The 8,147-nt window shown below is 42.6% G+C and overlaps 1 protein-coding gene across 3 annotated transcripts in view; it reads right to left on the bottom strand.

The window, feature by feature from the left end:
- Positions 1–8,147, bottom strand: part of LOC138322984 (echinoderm microtubule-associated protein-like 2) — a 107,949-nt gene that overhangs the window by 83,235 nt on the left and 16,567 nt on the right. The gene's annotated exons all lie outside the window — the stretch shown is intronic.

Genomic DNA, 8,147 nt, shown 5'->3' with positions numbered 1-8,147 from the left:
GCTATGGCGAACCTGTCGTGCCGTAAAAAGGCCGATATCTGGTGTCGGCAAGTATATACTGTATTGTTATAAATAATTACAGCGAAATAATAGCGACAACAATGGTAAACAGTGTCAGGCCCAATGGCATTAGTGTTACGGTATGCTAGTTGGCGTGGAGACTACAGTAACATACTGACTCGGCATTGACGTGCAGATCCGGACTAATAGTCACCTATAATACAGTTAATTAAAACATATGTCCTGGTTGGGCAAATTATCGCCACAGGGTTTTATTCTTATCAGAGTTATAAACAGCCAAGACCTTAGATCCACACCAACAAACTTTGGTCGTTTACCGTTCTATTCCTAACAATGTACCTGTTAATCCTTTTTTAATTTATTTTCTACATTTTAGTCATTTCTATTAACCAGGATTTTTAATATATTTTTTTTAGTTTTGCTTTTTATAAATCATTTGATTTAATTGTATTTATTTATTTCACTGTTTATTAATTTATCAATTTCTTCAAATTCCTGGCCTATTTGATGAAGAACAGCATATGTTATCATTGTTGAATTCACGTCGTCTGTACTCCGATCGTGATGTTCCCTTTATAATCTATATGCAAAACAAAACTTATAAAGTAGACAACGCCAAAATAAAGCCATAATAAGACTCCATAGATTAAAAGACAAAACTAATGAATTTGTGTTCATTTTTAGTCTTTTTTCATAGAAATAGTTGAAGTAATGTAAAGAAATCGATAAAAGATAGGCTGCTAATTGCCATAATATCGTTGGTGAATTGAGAAAGATAGGGAGGTAAGATATATACTTACATAAATTATGTAGATATTGGAAATACTTCAATTATTTCCATTCGATAATGTTCTCATTTTTATTGGATTTAACTCAAATAACTGTCTGATTGTTACATTAACCCTAATAGAAATGTTGCCTAACCTACACACACTATTTAAGTACGCGGGAATGATGACGGCTAGCCAGGTATTTAAGGGCTGTGGTTCACCTAGTTTACTGTTGTGTTTCTCCATGGTCGATAGCAGGTTTTACTTAGCATTGTGTATTAAACATGAAGTGAATCACATGATGCCACTTAAGCGTCATGCTTGACAGGAATCATTCAGCCTCAGTATTGTTAATATTACGGTTGAGTTTTGTCGGAGAGACGGACACACCTGAAACACGGAGACGAAAACTTGTGTGACTTAACTCGTTTATTTCGGGTTCAGGAATCCCTACAATTCCATAACAATAAAACAGTTAAACAATAGTACATAGTTGACAAATACAAGTACATGGCTCGTTACTGTCTAGAGTACATTGACATCGTGAAATACGGTTACATTTATTTCTATTTTGTAAACTGTCAAAGATCAAACGACTTGGCAATGCATAACTTTTCAGAAGTTCAAAAAGTGGAAACAATTCTGATGTATTGATTATTCTAAAATAATTACAATTTGACTAAGTTGAAATAGCATAGCTTGACTGGACTAAAATATTGCAACAATGTTGAAGTAAAATCATGAATTGACTAGACTAGAGAAATTGCAACATGACAACACACCACTGGGTGCACATCAAATGACTAGATTGTACAATAATGACTAGTTTTGTTCCAATTAAAATTAATTTGGTACATTTGAATATTTAGGACTTTACAAAATAATAATAATAATAAAATCTTTTATTTAACCAGGTTTAATGAGCGATAGCAAATTTATAAAAATTCAAATGAAATCAAAGGAATAATTTATGATCGAGGAAATTATTTATACAATATTAATTTAAGAAAAATAAAGTTTGTTATATCAATTTAGAATGAAGCAAAATAACTATGAAACACAGGTTTTAACTCATTGCCTTATTTTCCCCATCATTCATTAATATGCCAACAATCCACATTTTATAACATCTGACAATGACATTATGAATTTATAATAATATTCACAATTTGTAACAACATGATAAACACAAATATTTTCCTGAGTATTAGCATTTCTCCCCGTTTGTGATTTCGTAATTCGATCACATTAAAATACACATTGGTCTTATTTCTGATGGTCCACGGGAGGCAACTCGTGATTTGCGAGACTCGCGTTGTTGACGACCGAGCAAAGGAAAAGTTTTAATCGAGCGAAATCTCAAGTTACAGAATCAGTAATCCGGAAATATAAACATAAAATACTAATATCAACAATAATCTTGTCTTACATTACAACTTATAACAATTTTTGGCACCGTACAATTACAAAACGATATCATCACTTTACCCACGCTACACTGGACAATGGCGGGATGCTGGACAAAGCCCCGCTGGACCACGCGGTTTAGAATATTAACAATAAACACTAATATATGGTCTGACAACTTCCAAAACCTCTTCCATTTCCTAGAACGACATATTATCAATACTGGGGACCAATATAACTGACCGATGTTTCGATTACAATACTAAAACTTACCTGAAACACGGAGACGAAAACTTGTGTGACTTAACTCGTTTATTTCGGGTTCAGGAATGAGGTCAGCATCCGGGTACTGTCTTACCTCCCCTTGGTTACTGCACTAAGTTCCAGGGTCGCACACCACCATTTTCGATACGTGTATTTTAAAAAAATGGTACCCCCCCAAATAAACAATATTTTACCTCGTCACACACTTCCCCCGTTGAACAAATGTCGTCCTCGACATTGGAGGTTTTAACTTTGGTATACATTACCTGTTCTAGAATTAGGGAAAAAAAAACCATGTTCCTCATCTTGTTGAATTCAATACAATGGAAAGAGTTTTAGTGGAATTCTGAGAAAATAATATTACTCAACAGCCCATTGTTACCGTATAGATAGTGATAGACCCGAAAATGGCCAATTTTCAAAGTCCTTGCAAATCTGCGACTATCTGAATTCCATACTCTGGTCATACTGACCTATAGAATTCTGTAACAAATTCTTTTCAAATAGCGATACCAGACAATTCACTTTAATAAACAATTAAAACACATTAAAAAAATTTTTATAACATTTCGTACTGAAAGTACATATACTCGTCTTCAAATACATGAGTTACTACCAGGCATAAGACGACGGTTTCCCAAGATGATCGTAAGTCAGTCTCTCTGTTTGTTTCCGATCTCTTGTTGGCGGTAATGACGGATCGGTCTCCTCACCAGACGATTCTCTAGCGGATGACCAGGATTCTCCTCCTTCTGACGTGTCACTACTCGGGACCTGAATCTCGCCACCTCGCTCTACCTCGGAAACTGCTGCTTGGTCCTCTTCTACCGACGGTTCAATTTCAGGACTCTGGACATCTTGAGGTACCTCTGTGTCAGTCCTACTATTTCCTGACATGGCCTCTGGAACAAATTCTGGAGCTGATGGGTTCAACGCCCTTTCTTGTTGGCTCTGGACCTGAGAAGTGGGACTTCTAACAAGCTGTCCTCCTCACTTGAACCTGTTTCTTGCTCCCTGGCGCTGCTTTGCGTTCCAGCAGTTTTGGCCCTCCGTGTCCTTTCTCTACGGGTCTTTAGTACCTTCATAGGTTTCCCTTCAAACGGCAAGAAATCGCACTGGAGTAGTAGATTACGGTGAAGTACGCGTAACCTGTCGGATTCGTCCTCGGCTTGAACCTCGTAGACCGGCGAATCATCAGACATTCGGCGCTTGACAACATGAATCTTGCGTTCCCAGAATGACCTCAACTTTCCAGGTCCCCCTCGTTCGGACATGTTCCTAACAAGGACACGGTCACCAGGCTTGAGCACCGTACTCTTAAGTCCACGGTCGTAGTACTCCTTGGACTTTTTCGATGATTTTGTGATTTTCTTCTGGGCCAAGTCGTAAGCCTCATGCAGACCTTCGACCCAGTCCTTCACGTTCTTTGGTGTTCCTTCTGGTTGTAAACCAAATATCACATCCACAGGTAGTCTTGGTGACCGTCCATAGAGGAGGTAGAAGGGAGCGTAGCCAGTCGACTCGTGTTCCGTACAGTTATATGCATGTACAACCGGTTCAAATGGGCCTTCCAGTCAGCCTTCTGATCAGGGGACAAAGTCCTCAACATACCCAAGATAGTCCTGTTCATCCGTTCGCATTGACCATTTCCTGACGGATGATACGGCGTAGTCCTAGAGTGTGCGATACCACTGTATCTCTGCAAGTTGCGAAACAAGTCATTCTCGAACTCTCGACCTTGATCATGATGGATCCTTGCTGGAAACCCAAATCTTGGAATGAAGTCATTAAATATCTTGTCGGCGGCAGTCTTCCCGGATTTATTCCGAGTGGGGTAAGCCTGGACAAATCGGGTGTAGTGGTCTACAATCACCAAGATATATTCATATCCCCCTTTGGATCGTTCCAGGTGCATGTAGTCGATTGAAATCAACTCGAATGGGCAACTGGTCTGGATCGGTTTAAGTTCCGCTCTCCGAGTGACGTTAGGTCTTCTGTCCTTCAAACATCCACATTTATTTCGAACAAAATGACCGACGTCTCGAACCATCCTGGGCCAGAAGAACCTCTCCCTTGCCAGTGCCGTTACTCGACCAGCACCAAGGTGTCCCATTTTTTCATGTAACTCCTGGTAAACGACTTTTCTCAGACTCTCGGGTAAACAGACCTGTGCCACTCGTCGCCCATCAGGTAATTTGCAGGAACGGGTCACCAGACCTTCGTCAATACTGTAACGATCCCAATCACGCAGCCAGAGTTTCACATCCACATTCATCTGTTGCTGCTGTTTCCGACCTGGTCTCTCTCCAGTGATCAGTAGTTGTTTGAACAGGCCAAGAGCCACGTCTGTCTCTTGGGCTTGCACCAACTCTTTCCTTGTATATTGTAACATATCGTCTCCAACCAGAGCGTCGTCCACCCTTTCCGGTTCTACCCTCGTCAAGACTGATGAAATACTCGTCTCCCAGCCATACGGTACGGCATTGCTGTTTATCACCTGGGCTAATGCCTTGAGTTCCTCAACTCCGGAAGTGCTGGTACATCGCTTCGCATACTCCTCCATGTTAATTGGAAGCCTTGACAGAGCATCTGCCGCGGTATTACTGATTCCAGGTTTATAGAAGATCTTGAACTGGTAATCAGCTAATTCAGCCACCCATCGCTGTCGGGTTGCATCAAGCTTCGTGGTTGTTAGGGCATAGGTGAGAGGATTATTGTCTGTATAAACCTCGAAATGGGGTGCGTAGTACAGGAAGTCGTGGAACCTCTCGGTGACCGCCCAACGTAATGCTAAAAATTCCAGCTTGCTCGAATGATAGTTCTTCTCAGCAGGAGTGAGAGTACGCGACCCATAGGCAACCACAGCTAACTTACCACTTGCCTGAACCTGATACAGAACCGCCCCCAAACCTTCCAACGATGCATCACAATGAATGACAAACGGTTTCTCATAATCGGGAAACGCCATGACCGGTGCCTTCCCCAGACAATCAATCAGATCCTCTAAGGCGCACTGATGTTCACCAGTCCAGGTAATTTCTTGCTTAGAGGACTTCTGACCGCCCTTTCGAGGAGGCTTCTTGGGTCGCTTTTTCTTCGTTGGCCTCTCTCCTTCATCAGCTGTATCCCTCAACAAATCGTAGAGTGGTTTTGCACGTCGACTAAAATCAGAGATGTACTTCCGGTAATAACCGAGTAATCCTAGCATCTTCCTCAGCTCACCAATGTTCGTCGGTCTTTTCTCTTTTAACCCGCTGACAGCTAGGATATCCGTTTCGTCAACTCGACATCCTTCAGCAGACACGACCTGTCCCAGGAATCTAACTTCGCGCTGAAACATCATACATTTTTCAGGTTTCAGCTTTATACCCTTTTCTCGAAGGCGTTGAAGGACCTGACGAACGTCCTTGATGTGCTGGTCCAAATCCCTACTGAAAACTAACACGTCATCCCAAATATGGGATGCATATTTCATCTCGAAGGTCCGACAACGTCTCCTCCATGAATTCTTGGAACGCCCCTGGTGCTCCTGTCAATCTAAATGGAATCTTGACCATTCATAAAGTCCCCAGGGACTGATAAAAGCTGTGTAGGGGATCGACGACTCTTCCATGAACCCTTGGTGGTAAGCCTTACCCTGGTCCAAAGTTGAAAACCACATGTTCTTACCTAGACTACTTAAGGTGTCTTGTATCCGTGGAATTGGCTTTCGACTAGGTACAGTCTTCTGGTTAATGGCTCGGTAATCCACGCACAGACGCAAACTCATGTCTTTCTTCCGAACGCAGACCAGAGCACTGGAGTACGGTGATGATGACTTCCTGACCCAACCCTTGTTTACAAGATCGATGATATAATCTTTAACCTCTCTCTGAACAGTGGTGGTGGGATGGCTCGATATGGCTGTTGCACTGGAATCCCATCAGTCATCTCGATCTTCATCCTCAATGATGGTGCACAACCCACATCATTTCCATCTCGAGAGAATGCTTCACTTTCCTCCCTCAGCATCTGTTGAATACGACTTTGCTGTTCTAGATCCAACCTCTCCCTGTCTAATACCACAGCAGGATCCCAAATTGTTGAGGCGACTGGAACGTCACGTGGTTCATCTGATAAGTTCATCACACTTGGGCCTGTGCCTTCACCAGATCTGCCATCCTTTGGGACATCCTCTTGATCAGGAACTCTGAGGCAAATAACCGACTTGACCGAAGTAACAATGCCTAATGGCGTGCCAGAGTGTAGAGTAATGTCACGACTACTTGTGTTACAAACGGGAATCTGAACACTCGACACTGTACCTTCCCCAAGCTCCACCAACGTCTCTGATACTTCTAAACCATCTGGTAGCACCAACGAACTATCAGGGCTGAATAACACTGCCCTACCCCCAGCAACCTTGTGCGAACGTACCTGGCTTCGGATCATTTTCACTGTTCCCTGTGGGATGATAACTTTGTGACCACTTACCTTTGCACGGCAGCAGCTGTTATTGTTCCGCTGGATGACTGATAGCACCTCCTTACCTATCTTGGCATCTTTGAAGAGTGTCGCCGCAGTGTCGTACTTGGAAAACTGAGAAATAACATTATACCCCAGAATTGGATGGTCAAACCTACACTTACTGACCAGAAACGGAACACAGACTTCTGACTCAGCATCGATACTAACATTGACCTCTACCCAACCCTCGTATGGGACCTCATTTCCACTAGCAGACGTAATATTTAACTCCCGTTCAAATAACTCGGAGATACCCTTGATGCGCTTACCCGACATGTTTTTTGTGAACCATTCAAGACCAATTATACTGACTTGTGCACCCGTATCCCATAATGCGTCAACAGCGACATCATCAAATTTAACAGAAACAATACATTTTTCCCCCACAAGTTTAGATAATTTCTCCCGGTCTCTCACACTAAGTTCATACACAGTACCGGTACTTTGCACAACATCCTGGTTCACATTCTGTCTAGGGGTGTCATCATCACAGGTCAACGGCCCCCTTCCCCGTTTGACCCCTGTCCGTTTCCCGGCTGTTGTTGTTGCGGGCAGTCTCTCTGTTTATGTTCATCGCTGCCACATTTAAAGCAATGTCTACAAAAGCGAATATTTTGCTCGGTACACGCCTTGCAGTGGCCGCGCCATCGTCGGGGTTGATATCTTTCGGGTCCACTAGTGCCGTCCGTACGCGCATCAGATGACGACAGCTTCTGGACCAACTCGTTTATTTCAACACGCATGGCCGATAGTTCGTTTCTGACTTCACCATCAAGCTGGTTCACCTTGCGCAAACTCGAGTTTGCACCCAGTTTCTGTCGTCGCTCCTCGTGTTGACGCGCCACTGTTTGAACTCCTTCTATCAACTCCTCGTCAGAACCGTTCCGCGACAACAGTAATTGGATCTCTGTCTTTAGGCAGTCATCCCGCAGACCGGTTGCAACTGAATGACGAAACTGGTTTTCGACGAGAGATGGATCGTACGCAACCTTTTCCGATTTTGAACAGAATAATATTTTCTGTCTTAGTGTTAAAGCTCGATACACAAAGTCCTGAAGCGTTTCCTTCGCTCCCTGTGTGATATTACAGAGTTCTTGATAAAACTCAGCAGCTGTCCTTTCATTATAGAATGATCGTATCACTGTCATGAGGCTTTTTAGGCTGAGACTGTCGCGTCCT

The sequence above is a fragment of the Argopecten irradians genome, chromosome 1 (genome assembly GCF_041381155.1).
Source record: "Argopecten irradians isolate NY chromosome 1, Ai_NY, whole genome shotgun sequence".
NCBI classification, from domain to species: Eukaryota; Metazoa; Mollusca; class Bivalvia; order Pectinida; family Pectinidae; genus Argopecten; species Argopecten irradians.
Note: the sequence above shows the minus strand (reverse complement) of the source record. Positions and strands in the feature narration are given on the sequence as shown.